The sequence below is a fragment of the Anser anser genome, assembly GCF_964211835.1.
Source record: "Anser anser genome assembly, chromosome: 1".
Classification (NCBI taxonomy): domain Eukaryota; kingdom Metazoa; phylum Chordata; class Aves; order Anseriformes; family Anatidae; genus Anser; species Anser anser.
In genome coordinates, this window is record NC_139720.1 from 92,477,985 (window position 1) to 92,501,592 (window position 23,608).

Here is a 23,608-nt window from a genome sequence, read left to right on the forward strand (position 1 = left end):
CAGAGAGTTTAATTGTGGATGGTCAGTAGCAAGCACTTATTTTTGAGAAAGGAAAGACCAGCGCCATGTGTACTGCATCAGTGTTCTGCTTTGACAGATTAGCTGAAGTACAATTTTCACACTCAGTCCATTCATAGCGAAAATGAGCTTCTTAATCCTCTCTCCTGGCCCTTTTAGTCACTCTGCTCCCTGTAGCTCCTCAATTTACATAAACTACCCAGTGGGCAAGTGTTAGTCAGAGGCACACCTGCAATAATGCCATTGCAGACAGCAGAAAGAAGTACCTTTTTTTTCCCCCTGAATTGGGTGAGACACAAGTGAGAGATGTTAGAGTGACAGCTCTGGAACTGCAATCCATCTTTCTCCTACATATGCCAGGTACAGGGCTGAAAGGGAGTGCAAAACTCTTCTACAGAGCCACACTAATTTAACTCAGCAGCGAATTGCAAGGACGCCAGTAAAGGCAAAAGTACTGCTTATTTCTTGGGCTTGCTTAGTATTCAGAAGAACAAAAAGCTCATTCTCTACTACCTGTGGTCACTTCAGTCCAACTGCATCAGACACCTGAGCTGGGGAAAAAGAGCAAACTTTGCCTTCAGCTTTTTAAGATTAGCATATATACAGTCCTTTTTTCTTCAGAAAGCAAGAGAATTTGGTGGCATACCTAGATGATGACTTTCAGGGACTCACATGAGTTAACAACCTAGGTAAAAAAAAAAAAGTCATTTGTGTGTTTTAGAGTAATGGCATGACATGGCCTGTCTAGCAGCTTCCAAATCCTGGCATGAATCATGATCATTAAATTTACAGAGGTTGTTTAATGTAATCAATCAGCTAATGAATAAATTAAGAATTCTCTTTTATATTTTGAAGATAAACTTTAGTAACCTGTGATTTACTAATAATTAAAAGCAAACATTCCATTGTGGTGGCATCTAAAGAACTGTAACCTCCTAAATGCTTAGCATTTTACTGTATACATATTCAATAAATTAGACTTTGCTTGAAAAGAGTAGTACAAAAGATGAGATGCACGAACATGAAGATGAAATAACAGGGTATCAAATAAAAATAATAACAACTCAGACATGCAGATCCTTCTACAGCAGTAGGAATGATAAAAAAAAATATCTCCAAGTAACAATTATTGTATGAAAGTGCCTTTACAGAAGCTAAATCCCCACATTCCTTCCAAGAGATGCACTAAGGTTGCCCTGTGCTGCTTAAAGAAACAAACTCGAAGGACGGTTCTACAAAGTGACACCTATTTTAATCCACATAGTAAAAAATGGCAGGCTTGGCAGTTATCATCATGTTCACAATGTGCTGAGAAGAACTCCCTGACTCAACACAGGGCATAAAACCCAGCTTCTGAAGCAGGAGCTCAGGACTGTGTTTGCAGCTAGAAGCTGGCAGTATAGTTGTGATGACACATGACCGAAATGCATTTTCCAAACTGGCAAGTTAAAAAGAAAAAACACCCTGAGTGAGCAAATTCAATAGAGCAGGAAAGGAAAAGGCTGGATCTTTATAACCGGTCTCCCCAGCTCATATTACAAAGCCAATGAAAAGGCATTTTCCCAATGTAACTGCAACCTTGGGTCTTTTGTCTTTGATCAAGACGCAGCGCGCACTGGCTGCAAGCCTGACCTTGGGCTGGATCCAGCGGTGGGTGACGTTTAATGCTGCGCTGGAGCAGAGTGCTGGGTGAGCTGGTGGCGGGCCTCCCCCTGCTTCCTCCACCACCCGCTTCTCCATCTCTTACAGGCAGCGGGTGTATGGTCTCCCTAGCGGTCCCCCCAAAACACGCTGGGTGAAAGGCAGGAGGATTGTTGTGTGGTCACTTTTACCTACAGAAAACAAATCTCTGGCAGACATTCTTCCCTGCAAAGAGAAACCCCTAAGGGAGACAGAGAAGTTTTCCAGCTTCCAGTGAAGAAAACTCCAAGGTGAACTCTGCAGTGCTGGATGAATATTAGATTAGGGAAATGTGCAACTGGAGAGTGAATGTGACTGAGCCGGCTCTCTTGGGGTGCCTGTGGCAGGGTTTTGGGAGTTAGAGAGACCAACCGGAAAGGTGTGGTTTGGTTAAGGTTATGCAGGAGATCAGTGGCTGAGCCAGAAACAGGACTTAAGGCTGCCTTTGTCCTGCCCAAGGCTAATGTTCTTCCATCTAAATCACACTGCCCATTCTGCAAATAAATCCTGCCTTTCCCTCTGCCTTAGATGTACTCCTGCCTGTTCCTATTTAAAAAATCAAACCGGATGATCTAGAGGACCATGAAGAAGAGAAGGTAAATTAATGGCCCTCAAAGAACAAGAAGTGTGTGCACAGATCATTCATATGAGGGAGAGGAGCAGAGTAGTGTCGAATTTATAACAGAGGTTTCTACCTTGAATATTTGTGAGTGATGTCTATAAGAGCATGATGGTAAGATCCTCTATTGTTTCTTTTGTTTTGTTCCCCCCTTTTCACCTCCTGTCTTTCTTCAGCCTTTAACTTCTACCCAAACGCTTTTATATCACTACTTCCATTCAAGTACTAAGGGAAATGAATAAAACTCAAGCATTTTTCTGTAAGGATGTTTAGTGTCCTTCTTATTAAATGACTTATTAACAAAACCCCCCAGGTTCATATTCATCCTCATACCTCCTGCCTCACCTCTGACATCTTCCCCTTGCCATCCCATCAGGGCAGGCACAGGTTTCTGTCCTGTGTTTGTACAGCGAGTTGTGCAATGATGCCCTGCTTCAGAGCCGCGTTTCAGAGGCAGGACTGCAACGCCTACAGTCGCAATGGCACTTTCACAGCACACAGCACTTCCTTACCTACAACTCCCACTGGGGGCTGTCAGCTGCCAATGATCTTTCTGAAGGGAAGAGGAGCAGAGAAAAACCCGACTCTTAATCCGATAGCATATGGTGCTGAGAAGAACGAAGGGGCCACAGTGACATTTATCAGATGAAATGGTTAAGCAGGCTGGAACAGGCCTGACACTGATGGCAGAACTACAGCAGCAGCCCAACGGGCTCTGCTGTTTGCAAAACGTGCTGAAGTTTGGACGCTGCTTGCGTCAGTCGTGCGAGGGAAAACGAAAGGACAGCAGATGGCAGATTGGCTGTGGGAAGACAGATACAGGCTGGCTTGTCTTACTATTTTGCCATACCGAGATCAATACTTTATTCCCTCGTTCCCAGTCTGAAAGTGCTCTCGCTCATTTGGTGTATTATGAAAGAAGTTGCGTTAGAGATTTCAGCTGCTGCCCCACTAAGTGGCAGCAGCGCAGCTCAGGGCAGCCACATGCACTGCTCCCTCTAAACTTCATTCCTGGAGAAAGGAGTTGTCAGCGCCTGTGCACAGTTACGATTCTGTATAAGCACTGGAAATCTTTGCAATTTCAGTGGACACACCAGCAACAGGAAAGAAAATCAGTTTCTTTGGTTCAGTCTGACATTTTGGAAGACAAGTAGAGCATGCCGGCTACAGAAAGGACTTTGCTCCTCGGCAGGCCAGGCCAGCCATCGCTGGTTGGCAGAAGTTTCCTCGAGCTCTTTATTTTCACGCTCTTTGCCCTCACGCTTAGTCTTTCGACACCAATATATGACTTGATTTTAGGGAAGCAAAGTCTTCAGTCCAGCTATGCTCTGGGTCAACTCTCTTGCTGCAAATTAGCTCATAGTGCCCCTTTTCATATCTCTGTATTGACCTTCCTCAGTGTCACTCATATTGCTTAGATTTCGTCTTTATCGTCCTCTGGCAGCTCCACTGTGCTCATCTTTCAAAGACCACAGACCCCTCAGAGGGCCACTGACCTATCTGAGTACTGGGAGACCTTTCCTTAAAATTATCTTTTGGGTTCATTAAGGCTCGGCAGTTTGAAGAGTAGTTGAAGGTACCGTGCCAAGGGGCAGCAATGCAGTCATAGCTGCTGTGGCGAATTCAGACGTTTGCCTTTCATTCCTCTGCCTGGGCCCACTACAGTCAAAGTCAGAAGTGAAACTACCCTGAAAACCAAAAGCCGGTCAGAAGCAGAAGGCAGATTGCATCATGAAACAAAGCTGGTATGAAAAGACCAGTTTTCTCGGCATGAGAAAATTTCAGGATAAGGAAATTCAAGATATTTTCAGGTATAACAACAGTTATTAGAATGATGGCTTGAACGCAGAATAGATAAAAAACGATATTGCTATAATAAAAGACAAGAAAAATATACCCATATGAATAACGGTTTTGCTGCTTTTTCTGCTAACCTGAAAAATCTCACATTAATTTTGATTTGGCTTGACCTAAAACAGAAAAGATAACTGCTTTCTCAAACAACATGGAAAGAAACAACCAAACAACAACAACAAAAAAAAACAACCAACCAACAACCAATCAAAAAACAACCAACCAACCAAACAAAGCCTCCACAACCTGGAAATAGTCTCTTGGTTTGAATAAACATCTTGTTAGACTTCCAGCGTTGCTTGTTTGGGGCTTGTAATCTGTTTTACTGTTGTTGATACTTGTTCCTTTTATTTTGAACAAATTGATCCTTTACAAAACAAGAGCAATTTTTATTTTTTTTAACCTTCAACTTTTTTATTCCCCTTTCCCCCATGTTTCTGGCCAAAGCTCTTCTTTAACAGATTCAAATGAGTTTTGGTCTCCAGAAAATTGAATTTCCTGGTAAATTTTGAATCAAACCCCAGTCAAGTTCCTCCCAAATCTGATCAAAATCCCCAGCTAATGCTTGTTCTTGATAAAACAACAAGACATTGAGGACCTAAGGGGGATAGCAAAGAAACATTTTTGGATTTTGCACAATATATCTTTAAATCAAAGAGTAGGTCCATTTGTCTGTGTTTTTTTCCATTTACTTTGCTCATTTTGGGAGGGAAGCAGGGGAAATTTCTGACTCAGGATTCAAACCTTTGCAGCATTAGCTGTAAATTAAAACAGATGCTTTGCTGAAGATAGACCAATCAAATCAATATGGGGCCAAAGGAGCCCCTGACATGATGAAAGCTGGCTTTTAAAGTACTGTAAGGCTGTTTTACTGTTCAGTCCATCAATTTCCTCTTCCTGCTCAGCTCTGATGCGGGACAGGCTGAGGCCGCTGACCCTCTTGCAGAGCCCAGCACTGAAAGTGCCCCAGGAGACCAGCGACGTGCCTCGTGTAGGAGGAGGCTGCAGCGGTCTCAGCTCTGCCTCACATTGCTCTGTGTTGCAAACAGGGCTCAGATTCTCACGTTTGGAGGTGAGCACCAACACTTCCAGGGGGAGATCTGTGCTCACACATGCACTGACTGCTCCAGAAGTGCCTGCTCCACACCCCTCCAAGTGCTGGCAAAAGCCATAGGCTGCTTCTCTGCCAAGCCTTGCTTTTGCCATGCCCTGGTCGGAAGAAAATCCACCTGTGCGCTGGGGTAACACTGCAAATCAGCAATGTTTTGGCAGCCTGGGGCTTCCCTTGGGCTGGCGAACTGCAGGGACAACTGCTGGTGGAGATGAAGGGTTGCAGACTCCATCAGGGAGAAAGTTTCAGTTGCTCTTTAATTTTCAAGATTGCCAGTATTTGGCATAGTTTCTTAAACTCCCAGCTCGTGGAGTTATGAGACTACGGGATAACTTCTAATGCATCTTTTCTTCTTGAAGTAAGTTTCTGACCTCATGGCTGCAGAGAAACTCTGCAAGGTATCACTTCTAAAAGCCCAGGAACAAGATAACAACATAAAATAGTTAACTCTTTACAGCTAAAAAACCCACCCAATCTCACAACTTTTATGACAATTTCATAACTACAGCAATCCAGACAATATTGAAATTATAAGAGTGAAAATAGGTTCCTCTGCTTCAGCTTGCCTGTCTATTTTTATCTCTTCCTTGACTTAATTATTTTTTCTATTCCCCTTCCTCTAACCAGCTAAGAATTGAATTTTTTTCCCCTGGGTTTAGCTTGGCATTTACAGGCTGGCTAGCTCGGTACTAGACTGTGTAGGTTGGTTTTTTTTGACTTTTTAAGTACACTTTTTGATGTCTTTCATAAGTAAACAAATAAAAACCAAAAAAACAGCAACTCTGCTGCTGTTAAATGAAACAGCTTATTTACACGTATTCTGTATAATCTTGCTTTTTAGTGTAATTCATTTCCTTAGACCTTGAGAGTTTACACACCCAAGCAGAGATCCTTAATGCTGCTATAATTCATTGCATTTTCAATTTGTTGCTACGATTGCAGTGGGATGTTCTAGGATCTCTTTAAAAAATAGTCAATTTCTTAAGTGTATATTTTAATTTAAATTTAAAAAAATAATTATTTTTATTTCAGAAAAGTGTATAGAGCCACTGAGGTTTTTCTAGATTTTCCTTTTATGTTTATGAACAGATTCAGGTTTTAAAATTAAGATTTGAATTTTTAGAACAGCATTTCCAGAAAAAAAAAAAGTAATACTTCCTGTTCTCATCTTCAACTTTCTTGTCTTCCCATTCCATCCTTCTATCCTTCATTTAGTCAAAACTACATCCTAGTCTAAACAGTATGCAACTTACTTTATAACTGCAGTAATTAGTTAACTCAAAACCTTGACTAGCTTGCAGTGTGCTGTATTCAGAAAACTTAGTCCAGATATTATATATACAGCAGCTCATGCTGACACCCGTCTCCCTAGAGTAGCTCTCCATCTTGGCACCAAGTTGCATATCAACATATATACAACATAAGTCACCAGAGAAAAATACTTGTGAATGTGGCATTCTACAATGTAAACATAACTTGGTATGCCCAGGGCTGCTCTCTGTACAGAGCACACACAGAGCATGCCCTGTTGCTAGGTAATGTTTTAGAGGACTTTTTGTATAAGAAAAAACAGGGATAAAATAAAATAAAAAAATAAAACACCAGAATCACATCAGAAAGAAGGGTTGCCAAACGTGAATGCAACTTATGACACAGCTTTCTGGACACATATATGGGACTATTGTCCTGAATTTTAGTAAAGCTGGCCTTAACTCCATAATTTCCCGGCATAATAAAATATAAAGGCAATGCTTTACTTGGAATCTTGGCTGTATTATTGAATTTTCACTTTTTAAGTAAGACTAACTGGTAAGTTTTGATATTTCAAGCATGAATACGTCTTTGTTCCCAGGATACTGGAAACAGCAACAGGCTTGAAAGGAGGCTTTACAGAGCTCTAAAGGACAAAGAGTAGATCACATGTTTTGCCTGAAGCTAAAGAATCTACTCTGATGGCAAATAATAATTAAAAAAAAAAAAAACACGCAGAAAAGTGGAGCTACTTTAAAGATCTCAACAAATTAAAATATAGACAAAGCTGAAGGAAATGTGGAAAGAAATGTACAAAAGAGACAACATTCAAGGTGGGAATGGGTGGATCTTCATAAAAGTGTCCAAAGACACAACAATCTTTTTCTGATTATTATTATTCAAACTACTTACAAATTACACTAATTACCACTCCATACAATTGACGAAGTTCTAGGGCTTATTCCTCATAAGCTCCCATGCAGTTCCCAGCAGATTTCCTAGTAGAAATGGGTCTTTGGGAAGAATCAGAGAGAGGGAGAACATTTTCTGGTTTTGTTCCGGAAAGATGTTGCCATTTATGGCATACATTACGGAGACAGTGACAAAATGGTGGATGACGATAAATACCACTTGTCATCCAGACACCATCCCAAATAAGATAAAGGAGAGGGAAGTTGGTTAGACCAATACAGTACTTTGACAGTAAACATATGAAAGTTGAGTTTGAGGTTGCAGGCAAAGAGGATCTGTTGGTGAAATCTTTGCTTTTGATTCACACACATCTTTTTAACGGGCCATGCACAGACTATCCTTCAGATGAGAGAAACAAGATCAGGCTTGACACCCTCCCCAAAACAAAGAGTTATGTAGCCCTCACATCACTGTGACTCATGAAAATAAACTCCCCATCTGCCACACATTAGCCAGCAGTAACTTGTCCTTGAAATGAACTAAGTACAGGTTTCCATCTGGCCGGCGACCAATTAGTCAGCTTGCACGGTGACCTTTTGCCTTTTGATTGCTTTTAAATGAAGTCTCCAAAATCTGTATTGTTCTGGGTAGGAAACATCTGAAACCACTTTTCAAAGAGCACTTGGCACCTCCCTACCATTATACCATTGTGCAATTTAAAATACATCATCTCACTTATTGTTCAATCTAAGTATTTGATCTATAGCTCCGCTTTCTTGCTGCAGTCACTCTTCTGGAAACAAAGAGATCTTCCATTCCTTTCAAGATTGAATTAAAACTGCTGTCCCCAGGGGTACTTCTGCTAGATTCAAATATCCACCAATCTACGATGTTCTTAGACTGTCTGTCACCGCTACTGATAGGTGGGAAGAACCTTCAAAGTTAATTTTCTTTTCTTAATTTTGGACATATGAAGGCAGACCAGAGTATACCAATAACTTGAAGCTTGATCTGAAATGTCATAGGGGTAGCTTATAAATGGCTTAAAGGTTCAAGCGAAAAGAAGTTATATTAACAGCTTTTTTTTGCTAATGTATAGTAAAGTGCACATAAATTTTTGCAAATTCTTTCATTTATTAAGTGATTTTATTTTTTTTCAGCCCTACCCACTGATAAATAATGAGATGAATAGTTTCTATCAATGGCTGCTTTTGAAGAAATCAAAATGAATCAAGTCTGACATTAAAAAGAGCAACATTTTTTGAAGACGCTGCAATGTAGTATTTGCTCAGATACAATTAAGCAGCCTGTTAAGCAGTGATTGACTAAGTTTAGATGCATTTTATTTATTATGATGCCCCCTTATACTTCTCCCTTTAAAAAAAATGCATCTCAGTTCTTTGTAAAAATAATACATAATTCTAAAATAGTTATCACTCCCTTTCTATCAGAAAAATATCAACTATTTTCTTCTAAATATTGACTACCAAAACTATATTGTAATTTCCAACCTCTTATAGACTAGAAGTGTGGAGAAAAAAAAAAAGACAAACAACCAATATGATTTGTTATATACAGCTGATCTTCCTTTGTGGTCACAGGGTGGATGAGACGAATTTTTGCTCCCTTCTGAACTTTTCTGTGATGATGTAGAAGTGCAGGTAAGTGATCTATCTAGAACATGCCTGGCATAGGCCAATCAAAGGGGGCACCACCTTTCAGCACATCTAGCCAGGCAACACGTGCGGCACAGGATTACTCTCCTGATTGAGCTGTTAAACATCTTTTGCTACGAAGAAGTTAGATCTGAGTACAGCTGGAAAACTGACATCACTGAATGTATCTTTTCTAAGCTGTGGTTTACAGGCAATAATGAATTATGTAAGAAATATTGGGGGGAAACTTTTAGGAGTAACAACTTAGACACATTTTAGTGCATGGTATCACTCCATGGCAGAGAACATCTCAGTGTCTTTGAGCAAAGTTTGTGGAGGACTGTCTCAGGAGACATTCCCAAACAGCTCATGCTATGCTGACTGATCAGATAGTGTATGTCTTTGCCTTTTGGATTGGGTTCAGCTCTTGTGTCTTAGCATAGCTTATACTTGTAGTCAAAGTTGTCAGTAAGTCACACGTAATGCTTGCAAACTTCTGTGCTTGAGTCTTTCCTTCATGAAATATAAGCAGCCTACAGATTGCCCTAAACCATCACTTAAATTTCCATGGGTGTTCTAGCATCTACAGTCATACAACATTTCTACCCAACATGCTTAAGATAGAGGGGAATGGTATAGCAACCATTCTGCTATTTTATGACATAGAAGAATTGCCTCAGCATGACACGTTTTGTCATCTCTATGTCTTTTGTGTGATGAAGCTGTCCACCTTTACATAAAACGGCTGTTCACTGAGAACATGACCAAAGCTACAGCCACCTGGAATCCTACATTCAAATCCTAGTGACAACCTGGCAAATGCTATGCCCCCTTTTTTTGGCTTTCAGGCAGATGCTCACTCCTCCTGCACTCCCTCCAGCAGCTCTTAGCTACTTCATATTTAAATCAACCGTGTGTCCAGCAAGTTAATGTATTTGGACTGAAGTTCAAACCAGGTACCAAAGGATTCTTTGGGTTTCAATAGGGCTAAAAGGGTTTGCATGTCTACAGAGTTTGGTGTACAACAGGTGATAGTCATGAGCAGTGCTGCTATCAAACATTATTAAGGAGAGAAACATGGGGATGAATGGAGAGGAAAGGACAGGAACGACTCAAAAAATGTAAGAGAAACAGGGACAATGCAGAGAACGGAGATGGAAGCAGGAAGCACGGTGGGATCCTATGCTGAAGGAAAACAGAATGACAGTATTGGTAGGAAGTAAACAACACGAGCAAGAGAAAAGCAAAATCAGTTGAGAAATTAATGAGGGAACAGAATAAGATGACAGGACCCAACAGAAAAGCCAGGAGTTACTGAAGCTAATGACAATCTGCATGAAACTCGCATGAGGGTTCCCCTCTGCTGAGCAACTGCATCCGTCTCAGGCTCCCCTGGTTAGCTCAGACTGCCTCCGTCTTCCCAGAGGTCCTTGCCCAGTCTTCTTACAAGGCTTGCTGTAATTTCTGCCTCCCCACATCTGCTGTTACTGCCCCAGGGAATTCTGTCAAGCATTTCTAGTCTCCATCTGACACTGTTCACTTCTGCCAAAACACTGTTTAGGAAAACTGATGTTTGTGGCTGTTCACGCAATATAGGTAAACATGCAAATCAGATCATTAAAGAGGCTGCAGAAAATGTCTGATAAGCAGCTGCACAAAGCTCACTGGCTACATGGTGGGGAGGGAGCAGTCTGCATCTTTCCTAAGGGCCATAGAGAGCACACTGTTCCCAAGCAGCTTTGGAAGGAGGCATGGTTGCTGTCTTATGAAAAGCTCCACAATGCCCCTGCACAACGCTGTGACTAAATCCAAACCTTTTCGCTTTGAAAGCTGACATACAACAAAAATAGATATCCATAAGAGACGTCTTCAGGGGTTACAAGGAACCAAGGGTCACTGCATTAGCACATTTTAATTAGGCTCTTTCTGGAGGAAGTGCTACGTTGTCAGGCATCCAGGTTTCAAAGTCTCAGCATCAAAGCAAAAGAACTTGCATTACCAGAATGACAGATAAATATCACTGAAGCATTCCCTAACAATAATGGAAGGGCTGATAGCTGAAAAAGATTGAGCCAAATTCACTTAGCTCGGAAGGCCTCAAGAAATTGGTGTAATTTCTTAGCTCATAGCTACATGAGTGGAAAACTAAACGTAATGCTTGATAGCAAGAGTTCTTGCCACACAGAAAACAACAGAAATCAAAAAAAGAATTGCTGGAGCCAGGACATATGAGTAAAGATTGGAGTTTTAGCTATATTCAAGAGTATCGGCTGAAAGGAAGAAAAAGTAAATAAGGATGTAGAAGATGTCCTGTTATACCAAACAGTTTCTACGGAATTCCAAAAAAAAAAAAAAAAAAAAAAGAAAAAAAAAAGAAAAGGAAGTTGGCATAGTCCATTATCTAGAAATAAAACACATTTTTAGTTCAAGTGCAGCCATTTTTCACAAGGTCAAAAAGACTCAACTCTACTAAGAAGAAAATATGAACAAAAAATAGACCAGCTAAAATTGCATTCTGAATTTATTCATCATTCGTTTGATCACATATGGCATATATTTCAGCAAAAATCTGATTATATGATAAATGCCTGGTTACTGGTATAGCAGCAGCAGATACTCTACACAAAGAAAGTGCACTTTTACTGTGTTATTACTGAAAGCTGAGATTTTATCTATGTGCAAAGGGTAACTTGTGTAGGACTACTGTCAGAATCAGTAACTTTAAAGGAAAACTTAAAAAGTTGCAGGTCCTGGCAGAATTATGTGAAAAGCAATTTTTAGTAAGTACTGAACTAGTGACGTAATTATATCTCGAAAAAGGATGGGACTGATGAGAGACTTCAGATGAGGTGTAAAAGTGATATCATGAATCCCTCTTGTTCTTAATTGTCCCATCAACCTTTTGGCTTGAATGGAGATTCCAGCCCAAAATCTTGACTCAAATGCCTCCTGAAACACATCGGGCAACCCAATATTAATTCCCTCTTCATTCATGTTACATTACGCCCCCTAACTGGCATCACTTTGAGGTCCTAGAGGAGCTGTGTTTCAGCACTGCATGAAGTCATTCCTAGAGAGGCAGGTCAAGTTTTATGAGGCACTCTGCAGTGAGGCATTTGAGAATGAAAGATGACATACGATTTTGCTGGTAGAGAGGCAGAGGCTCAGGGAGAAGTTCAACCAAAATAGTAATCGTCTGACCTGACCATCCTGTGCTCTTCTCCTGCTTATACTTTAAACGTATGTTCTGCTCATTGACCCCTATAACTGAGGGTGAGTGAAAACAAAAATTGGGTAAGACCAAATCAATTTGTTGAATTTCTCTCTTTAACTGGATCTATTGTTTATCCAAGAGAAACGAAGAGAGGAAGTAATGGGAAGATCAGTTGTTTTTAACCCTTTGATAGAGTTGATCTCAACTATGTTTCTAACCTAGCTGTTGTTTTTAAGAGATATGCCATCAGATGTGGACACAGCTCCTTTGTACCTGGAGGGGGAATGAGCTTAGCAGGATAGCAGGCCTCTGAAGTAATGCCCTCCTGGTCCCTCCATAAATCTATGTTGGGTATATACAGCAGCTACCCAGGTGCTTCTGGGAATGAAGTGCTCTGTGGCCGGCATTACAGCTGCTATTTCTGATGCCCAGGGCAACCATGGCATCACAGAGCTCTGGACCCACCTGAGAAACGAGACAGGTATTCAGGCATCTGGGCTATGCATCAGCCCATGTGTCCACTGCTTAATGGACATGAAAGCTGACTGAATCACATTAAAATTAGCTCTATAAAGCAGACGTGATACAGCCTATGAAACCAAGAGTATAAGCACAGGAATTCATGGTTGGAGTAACCCCAAGGCACTCAAAATTATGAAAACTGTAAGAATGGCTTTGGTTTTGCTTATTTGTGCTATTCTGAGCTATAGATTATGATTTATTTGGTGTAAATGACTCCCCCACTGCACCTCATTTTTTTTCTAATTGTTTTCACAAATAGGTTATATTCTCACCTCTGCCTTCTGAACTGTGCTCACACAGAGGTACATGTTAAAAAAAAAAGAAGGAAGAAAAAGAAAAAGCAAAGGTGGTTAAACAAATAGGTTTTAAGGAGAAATAATCAGGGAATCACATCAGCTCTCTTCACCCTTACACTCTATCTTTTTATGTGACACTGCAGTGTCATGTTATTCCTTAGGCCCGTAGAGGAAATAAGACCCATTATTATCAGGTTGCACTTCTAGCTGAAAGGAAGAATATGAAATGCTTCCACAATACAAAGATGTGGTCAAATCTTTTGGGTTACCTCCAGCAGCTGTCTCCTTGAATAAAGATGATAGATGCGATCACAGAGAATACCGGACGGATGGGGATAGCAGTGTATCATGCCTTGGCTGCTGGCCGCTGCTGTGCTCCTGTGAGTGGGTTGGAAAGGGGAAAGACGAAGAGAGCTATATTTGATTTTATGCTCTCTCATCAGTGCAGGAACCCCAGCTGGGAAGCTACAGGCAGCACAAAACAAAGCAGACCAGAGAACCTAGTCCTTATGCAAATATTTACATCTAGGCATGCTGTTACCATATGAAACAATACCCTGAGGTTGAGAAGTGGAGGAAAGTATTTTAAAGCTTGCTGTGAGCACTAAACAAAAGTAGGCTCTCATCTTGAAAAAACGGGATAGGTTCATGTTCTAGGTTCTTGGGTAACCCTTACAATGAAGAATTTTACTTCTCATCACCCTGCATGGCAAGCAATATTTAGATCTGAGGTACTTTTTCTTACCATAATAATACTTAAATATTACATAAATCTGTAGAGCGAAGAAACTTTAAATGCACAGTCTGAAAAGCAAACCAAAATGCCTAGAAAAACCAGCAAAAAAACAACACACACACACACACACAAAAGAAAAAAAAAAGAAAAAAAAAAAAGGAGAAGAAGAAGAAGCCTGAGACCCACTTTTGCTGTAAAGGAGCATTTCTAGTAAATCACATCCCACTACTGATTAAAGTTCCGCCATCTGGAGTTCACCGAAGTGGCATCTGGCATTCCAACAATTTTAGGAAATATGCTGGAACCATAATAATAAAAATGAACATCCTGGCTTTAAACAGGCACTTTTTCCAGCCGATCTTTTTAAGAGCGATGCTCCAGTTCAACCAGAAGGCTCGGCACACAAACAATTATGCTTGGTGACATTCTGTGGCTTATGCTGTGCTGGAGGCCCACTGCCCTAACACAATCCTTGCTTCTGACTCTCTTGTCCATGGCCATAGGCACCTCCAGAGCTTGACTGAGCCCCCTTAAAGCATGAGTTGTCTTTGAGACTGCCTGCTGATCATTTCCTATTGAATAGAGAGACTGCACTCCTAAATTATCTAATAATCAGCAGAATGCATTTGGGTCTATGACTATGTGCATTGTTATCAGAGGCTTGATCTTAATTAAGCACCGCCCAACCTACTACATTAGGATCCTTTCTATACCTCTGCTATTTGTGAACTATAGAATGGACTGCTGACAGATCCGACTGGGATCAAAAATATTCTGGATGCTAAATCTTCCAAAGGGTGTAGATGCCTGAAGTTCCCAGGTGCATACAGTCATGCCTGACAACATTTAGGGAATCTGAAGATTGCCTTTCATACATCTCCTGACTTTCTCAGTCCTGTCGATGCTAACTAACTCAGAAGCTGCTTCTGGTCAATGCTGCACATCAGGATCCACAAAGGAGATTTTTGCCCACCTGATGAGGTTAGGGATGCTCTGAAAATGACAAACTATGGTCATGGGAAACAAGAAAAAGGCCATCAGTTACATTTTATACAACAGTGATAAAAGGGAACAAATACAAGCTGTTCTGATTTTTTTTATTTTTTTTTAAGAACAAGTTAGTGACTAAAGCCGCCACAGAGAGACATGGGACTACTTTGAGTGGCTGATTCCATTCTCTGGAACTAGATATAGTCAGGTAGGCCACGCTTACGTTAATCAAGTGCAAGTACAAGTAGATGTGACACAGAATGTGTGCAATGATTTTTTCTTCCTTGCCATTTTTCTTTCATTCAGTCTTTCTCTCATCTGCAGCTTTAACATTTTCTACTTCTCTTTTCTTTACTTTTCTAATGTATACACCGAGCTCTGTCCACTGCGAAGGAGCCTACTACAATTATGTGACTCTGTTTACCCTGAAGGATGTAAAATCACTTTGCAAACTTCCACTGACCAGCACACTATAAGCAGGCAGCAGCAGCACAGTCACCCTTGGGTTAAAAAGCACAATAACCACTTAAGAATACACAAACTTCAGGGTCTGTTTTTAAAGTTGAGGTCAGCAGCTCGTGTGTAGGATTTGACCCATGCTACAGATGATATCTCTAGGTGAGCTTATGCAGATGCAGTTACCCAATGCAGATGCAATTACCTAAACTGGAATTTTGCCAGGATACAAGGATCAACATGTCTGTGAAATGTGCCATGAAGTCATTTGTGAAAAGTCGTTGGAAGCTCTTTTTTTTTTTTTTTCCCAAGTGTCACCCTAAAGGCAATAGAACCAGAACTGCCAGAAATGGTGGCATGTCCCCTGAGATTCTCCAGCACCAACCATGCCCCGGTCCCACCTGTGAGCAGCCTTCCCCTCACAGTTGGCAGTCCAGAGGAATACACTTTACTACAGCCCTGGCTTCTTTCTGTGAGTGATTTCCCCGCACTGTGAGGAAATGGTCTCAAGTCTTCATATTTTTTTAATAAAATGTTTTCCTCTAACTTCTATTCTATTGCAAACTTCCGGAAATAAAAAGCATGTTTCAACTTCTCCGGTTTCATTTTTCTATGTTTTCTGTTTCTTTCCTTCTGATCTTTTTGCTTTCATCTGCTGGCTTTATTATACCAATTTAGCTGCCACAGATGTTTTTTTCCCCCTTTTTTTTTAATGGATATGGCAGTGAAATGACTGTTTCTGGCCTTCTGCCCACAGCCACTACTTCTCAGGGTCTCCTTTTCCCCTTACCATCTCTTTAAGTGACATTATGCAACAAATCTCCCAGACGCTACAACACGCTGACAGCTCTTCGTCAGCAGACAGAGTTCCCGCCCGGCACTGAAAGCAGTGTCCCAGGCCATTTCATCAGCTAAGGCAAATTGTCACATCTCCATTGATTTTACTGAGATCAGCAGAGCCGCAACAGTTTACTTCAGCTGGATAAACGGACTGCTCAATTCCCAAAGGACACCCAGAGACCAAGACTCTTTTTTTTTTTTTTTTTTTTCATAACTTCAGCATCAGCAGCAAAACTATAAGATCATCCTCAATTTTCTCCTCGCCACCCATTAGGAATTTCCCATAGGGATTTCTCCACACTGGCCACAGGCTGGCACCAGCCAGAATAACTCTTTTCTTTCAGGCTTACTGAACGAACGGCAGCTAACTCCCCGTGCTGCAGCACGTCACTGGGACTCGGCAGCACATCCCTGCTACGTTTCATACGCTTTCCCTGTGTGACAAGGGTTTGGAAGAAAGGTTTGATATGCACTTCCAGCAACAGGCAGCCATGGGAAGCCACCTGCCGTGCAGTGCAGCTGGCACAGGACTAGAGCAAGGTATAGCACAGGACCCTGATACAGACAGCTGCCAGCTCCTGTATCTCAACCTCCCTCCTCTTTACAGCACGGCAGTGGACCCCCTTACTGGGTGGCATGATAGTAGCAACTGGGCAGCCCCTGTCCCTGGGCTTTGAGAGTCAGAAAGCAGAGCAGGAGAGGACAAGGGAAGAGCTTTGCAACACTGCCCAATGCTCAACACGGCAAGGTTTTTACACAGGAATGTGAGTGTGAACATTTCAGAGTGTCTTCCCTGTTTATCTACAAACCAAAAGTTGTTGAAGATGGTCAAAACTGAACAGAAAAACTAGACAGAAGTTTGGCAGATCTTTCCACCATACACTGTTGTCGAATATCTTCTGCTTTGACAGCTATTTCATACAAAAGCAGACAGTACTCTGTGCACCCCCACCTAACTTAAAGAACAGGCCAAAGTCACAGCTGTCTGAGTTCTCTCTTTCTTGTTAATTCAAAGGATTTCTTTTTCCTCTAGGTTCCCTCCAGCTCTAAACGCAGTTGCATGTTCAAATATGAAGCTTCCTGACCCTTACTATTTAAAGGGACTAAAATTTGAGCTGCTGGTTTTAGTTTCACCTTTAATCTCAAAAGCAGATGGGCAAACGAGTGAAGAATCACATATGGCCCATAGGTAGAGCCCTTCTGAACAGCATAACCTAGAAGTTACATACCACCTTTCTTTCAAGAATTTCCTTTTTTTTTTTTTTTCCTGAAATATTACGGGTAGGATAACCAAAACTCCAGATGGTAAGTGCTTTGCCTGAAATCATGTCAGTGATTACAGAGATATTTCCCGACTCCTCTTCTAATTGCTACATAAAACAATCATAGCTAAAAATCACAGCTGAAGCCCGGCTGCTTTTCCTTCCACTATTATGTTTTCCCTGTAATGAAACATTTTGGTCTTGTTTCTTTTCTTCATATGACCATCAAGTCCTTCCAAACTACTGTGCTTCTTGGCCAACTCCAAATAGTTATTGTTATAGCACACTGGTTTAACAAGCACATTACTGCATATTTGGCTGACCACAGACTACAGTAGATTTAGTTTTATACTGCTTTCATTAACTGCTTTCAGATCTACCAAGTCTTCTTGCCACATGGAAAGATAAAATAGACGAGGGCTATATCTGTGTTCTATTTCTTGGTCTGTAAGACCAGCATCAGATTTCATTTGCAATCCTTTATAGTGCTGTTCACCCGTGATCTACTCTACTGCCCAAGCTTGCTATTGACTTCAGTGCTTTCAACAACATCTACAGATATGTGAAAGTGCTTGGAACCAATAATATGAAAAGGGAAATGGTGATGTTTGTTTATGAAAATGTGAAGAATATGCTTGCTTCTAAGTAACTGCAGTTGAGACAAGAGGATGTTGAAGAAAAAGACCAACCCCATAAACATTCATCAAAAAACTGTTTCAAAACAGGTGGTTCCATTTCTGTTTCGTTCATCTGAGGTGGGAAATTCACATGGAAGTGGGCAGGTGAATCATTCCTGGTATCTGAAAATGACACGGAAAAGAAAGGGAGAGGTGCTCAAGAGAAAAAAATGAAATTGTTAAGCTCTTAAGATCTGGAGAAATAATCTAAAAACCATCTAATGGACAGAATGACATGACAGGTCTGGGGGTAAAGCTATCACTAAGGACATTTATCCAAGAAAAATCCCATACAACAAAACTGATTGCAGGCAAGGGCTTGGAGATCATAACTCAGTCAAGTTACCCTCATCTTCTTACTGGTAAAACATTGCTGGAATTGCCACCAGCCCCTGGGTTGAATCACTTCTAACTCAGCATACTTCATATGAAGCAGTCACAGTTCCTCGCTATGGCACTTGTGAGGCAGTGTCCTTATTATTCTGTGTCTTGTAAGAACTGGTAACACAGAAGCAGCAGGGTGCTTATTGCTCTTTTCTGCTGAAAAAAAAAACTGATCTGGAATAAGAAAAGTGGATTATGAACTAGACAGACTGTGTTGCAACTGGGTATATTGAATGATTTGTTCTTTCCTAAAGAGATACACTGAAGACAATTTTCTCTTTTACGTAAGCAACTTAAGGAAGTTATTAGTGGACTGTTATTTCCATTTTATTTTCTGACTGTGCTCATCACTAATGACATTTCCAACAGCACCTTAATACAGCCATTGTTAAGTATCTTTCTCTTGCTTCAGCTTCTTCATTAAAGCTGACTATTTTTTGTTTGTTCTAAAGCTCTGTCAGTACAGACTATGGCAATAGTTATCTCTCGCCAAGTGAGATAATGACTGTAACATAACATTTATATTTGCCCCCCTTTCTCATCAAAGATGGTAAACATTCCTTGTTACTAAATATCAGTGAAAGCTGAAAACACATTCGTTATCTCTTCAGTCTATGGCAATAAGTTTTGTGATAAAACAGAAATCCCAAGTAAACCAGGGATTTCTTAGCCAGAGGCCTTAAATATTCTGTGATGAACATAGATGGTAACTGCATAGTTTCTAGGAGCTCAGGAGGAATATGAGTGTGATATAAAGGATAATTTAATTATTTTCAAGCTTCTCAAGTGCTTTGGGAGTCCCTATATGCCATCAAATATCTCCCATGAGTTTCTACTTTTTTCAAATGAGTTACAATTGCATAACAAAAAGAGCTCTCTATCACATCACCCAATATAGAATGGGCTACATTTATATCCTTATTAAAAAGCAACGTAGAGGTTAGTTTGAAAGGGTTCTGTTGATTTTTACATCATAGAATCCCAAAAATGTTTGGGTTTTGAAGGGAACTTAAAGACCACCCAGTTCCACCCTCCCTGCCATGGGCAGGGACACCTCCCACCAGCCCAGGCTGCCCAAAGCCCCATCCAGCCTGGCCTTGAACACCTCCAGGGATGGGGCATCCACAGCTTCTCTGGGCAGCCTGTGCCAGGGCCTCACCACCCTCTGAGTGAAGAATTTATTCTGATCTAAATCTCCTCTTTTAGTTTAAAGCCACTCCCCCTTGTTCTGTCACTCCACTCCCTGACACAGAGCCCCTCACCTGCCTTCCTGCAGACCCCCCTTAGCCACTGGCAGGCCACTATAGGGTCTCCCTGGAGCCTTCTCTTCTCCAAGCTGAACAACCCCAACTCCCCCAGACTGTCTTTGTAGAAGAGGTGTTCCAGCCCCTTGATCATCTGTGTGGTCCTCCTCTGGACTCAATCTAAATAATGCTACAATTCTACAATTATTACTAACTGTATTTACATTAGTGTTTTTTTTTCTTTTTTTTTCTTTGATGCTTTGCTTTATTTCATTCTTAAATAAATTAATGGTTCTAATCCAATTTATCTCCAACTATTTATAATAGATTACATAGACATCATGAGGTCCTGCTCATTTGAATTTTCTAGGGAACTTACAGCAAGGCAAAATAAAACAGCACAAGGCATACTATAAGGAATGAATATAAACTAAGCAGACAAGAAAAGGTAAACTCATTAGTCTTTTCTCTCCAATTTACTTATGCCATCTCCTTCTGATTATGTGATGCTCTTTGTTTTAGTTTTCTCATGCACCGCAGTAGATAACCTTTTGCTTTATTTCATACGTATTTGTGCACCTTAAGTATCACTTGAAATTTCTGGGTTTGGGTAAATTTCAGGTTTCAAAGGAAGTCTGAAACAAAGCCACTGTATTCTGTGTGGTAATGGATAGTGTCCTAGAAACCCTCACAGCTTAATTACAAGTATTCCTCCACCAAGAAATTGTATGTCTATTGAAAATTATACTCAGTTTTTCTCAAAGTTCATCCTGCTTGTTTGAAATTTGAGTTTTTTGAGAAAAAAATCAGCACTGCCTGTATTGCACATTTGCTGCAATTTTGCGTGTATGATCCAATGCTTTATAGAAGACTTCCGGTGTATAATCCAAGCTGTGCTTTCTTTACAGCAACAGAAAAAAATCACACTGAAGTGAAAGAATAATGTAGACTGAGAACCACAAAAATGTATAGAGATGAGCAGCGATAAAAATCAGACGTGCATATTAATATTTTGACAAATGAAAAAGAACAGAGAATGAGATAAGACTTCTTAAAAAAAGAAGTCCTTAAAAACAGAAGTTATCTAATTGCTTATTTTACCTAGAGGTAGAACAATCTATTTCTAGCTATCAAGTAGTAATGAGAAGTCATTATCTTGAACTCTTCTTTAATTAACATCAATTCTGATTAGTCAGAATATATTAGTTTTTTTTTCTCTGTTACCATAGTAGTAGATTCCCCATTAAAGGAGGTATTCAATCAGATATTATCATTTGTGCACCACTTCCATGTAATTATTATTTTATCATGTTTCATGGATTTTATTTGATTTTTTTAATTTTTGAAGGGTGAAATCCATTAGTGGTCAACCCTTTCTTCACCTGAGTAGATCCTGGCGTGACAGGTTTTTACACGTTGTAACCTAGAAAATGGTAATGGATTTTAATCAAAATGAAAGCCAACAGTCCAGTGTTCACAATACATATTGTTGTTGTGAACTATGTTGAGGCTAGAGGTTCTCTAACTTTCTACAATGAAATTCATTGCAGAATGTGCATAAAAAGAAAGTTGTTTAAACAGTACAAGCCATTGACTTTTTGGAGAAATCAACAGTTTGCTTCCATACTTAAGACCTTTGCTCCCATCTTAACACCAGGATGCATTTAGGTGCACCTCTGATCAGAGGTAGACTGCAGGATAAGGTCTAGATGACTTAGGTGTAGCAATAATGCAGGAGAGAAAAAGACATTTAATATTCTTCATTTCGCTTCTCTTTTTCCTCCTGGTATATTTACCTATATTCTTTTGTCTGTTGATTCTGACATTTGTTGTTATTTAAAAGTTTTTCAAATTAGCTTCCTGAAAGTATCTAATGAAATTTATCAGGGAATAATATTTTTGCAAGATAATTCCACGGGCTGGTCAAAAAATGTCATGAATAAGATATTTTTTTTCTACTCTGTTAGGTTCCACAGGCATTTACTGTATTGTCTATTGAGCCATATTGCATTTCTCTGTAACACAATTGATTTCATCCAGACTGAATTAAAAAAAAAACCACAACACCACAGTGTTATCAAAGTGCTAGTTCACCAATCTACACTGTGCTATCTGGCAGTGCTGCCTCTGGGCAGGATGACAGCTGAGCAATTCTGAATGGGGCAGAGGGAAATTCGGGTGCACTGTTTTGAGTAAAGTGGTGTCAGGGAGCCAAAACCACATCGAGTGGCAGCCTGGACCATCGATGCTGTGGGTCTTGGGTGCCTTCCAGCTCGACCAGACTTTTTCATCTGATTATAAGGCAAGTGCCCATTCATGCAGCCCTTAAGACTGCTGCGCAGTCTAGAGGACAGTTTAATCACTAAATGAGTGGGTGTAGAAGAGAGTTACACTTCGGTTAAAATAACTACCTCCAGCCAAAAAAAAAAAATAAATCAATGCTTCACTTCAAGTTACAGATACAGATTAAGGGATCTCCAAAGATACTACCACTAGCTACATACACACTACTTTTGTAAGAAAAAAAAATATCACAAAAACCAAGGGTATTCCCAGCTATCATAGGGATGACATTCCAGCTTTACATTTTCAAAGCAGGGAATAAGGGATTCAGTCAAAGAGGAATCACAAAACTAAAACCTCTTGTGGTGCTTTGAAAATTGAGATGGACACAAGCCTCTAGTGAGCTTAATGAAGTATCAGAGTAAAAAGTGACTTAACTTTCTAAAAACAGTGCTTTTGTTTTCTATTTAAAGTAGGAAATCAAAGGCATGCTTTTAAATATTTTATTCTGGGAGGCAGCCAAAGAAGAGTTCCCTTTCAAGCTTGAATAGTGAATATGGAGATAAAGTAGCACTTTTGAGAGCCTTTCATATGACTTTCTCCTTGGTTGAAATGCTTGAAATATGGAAGGATAGTGTTGCCACACTCTTTCAGGAGGAAAAGGAAAGGCTGTAAAATGACTTCAGTGTTTTGTGATGTGATTTGGGAACACAGCACTAGACACATTTTCAGTTTAACTCGTGGATTAAAGAAGGGAACACAGAATGAATATTTTTCTTCCTTCGTTTTCTCTATGTAAATACGTGAGCAGTTCTGCTTCAGCAATTAAATAATACCCATCTGTTTTTTTGAACTTGGAGTGATAGCTCTGAGTAAATCAATTACAAATGTTCCAACCAATATAACTGTAACAAAGCCTGAAGTAGGGAAAACTAGAATTGAACTCATCCTTATTCTGGAGTAGAGTCCAGCACTTAGGTGGTTCTGGTTTCCAACAAATCCAACAAGCACCTTCTCTGAGCTCTCTGCTTACGTTCACCCTACTCTCAATTAACACCTCGTTAAAGTGCACACTTGCTGAGCTGTTATTTTTTGACCATTTCTTAGCACCTTAGTATACTTGCATTATTTCCTACGGTTTTATTTGAAGTGCAAACACAGCCATGGAAAGTCCTGCTTGAGAAATCATCAGAAAGTGGTAATATTGACACAAGTGCATTTGCCATTTGCCTCCTCATTATTTGTGTTTGGGTTTCCAGTGAGATGTGGATATTAAATCAGAGGTAGAACAGAACAACAAAAGGGATCCTAGTCTGTAAACCTCCATGGCTGCTTCAAGACTAACTCTTTCCACATATTAATTCCCACATTAGCTGAGACATTTTTTTCCCTCTGAGGAACAACAACGAAACAACAAATAACCCAATGCCCCAAACAAACAACAAATGATGAAAAGAAGTCCCCTCAGACTGCATGCACAACAAAACTAAAGCTGTACCCTCCACTGACTTCTGGTTCTCTGCAGCACAGCTGAATATATACGCCACTGTGTCAATGAATTTTTGGTAAAACATGCAGAGAAAAGTGTCAGAGGTAACAGGATT

General features: G+C 40.3%; 1 long non-coding RNA gene across 1 annotated transcript in view; it reads left to right on the forward strand.

Moving 5' to 3' along the window:
• LOC310892132 overlaps positions 1 to 23,608 on the forward strand; it is a 75,961-nt gene that overhangs the window by 39,819 nt on the left and 12,534 nt on the right. The window contains exon 3 of the long non-coding RNA XR_014577889.1: positions 14,981 to 15,066. This is a non-coding gene — a long non-coding RNA (uncharacterized lncRNA). The remainder of the gene's footprint in view (positions 1 to 14,980; positions 15,067 to 23,608) is intronic.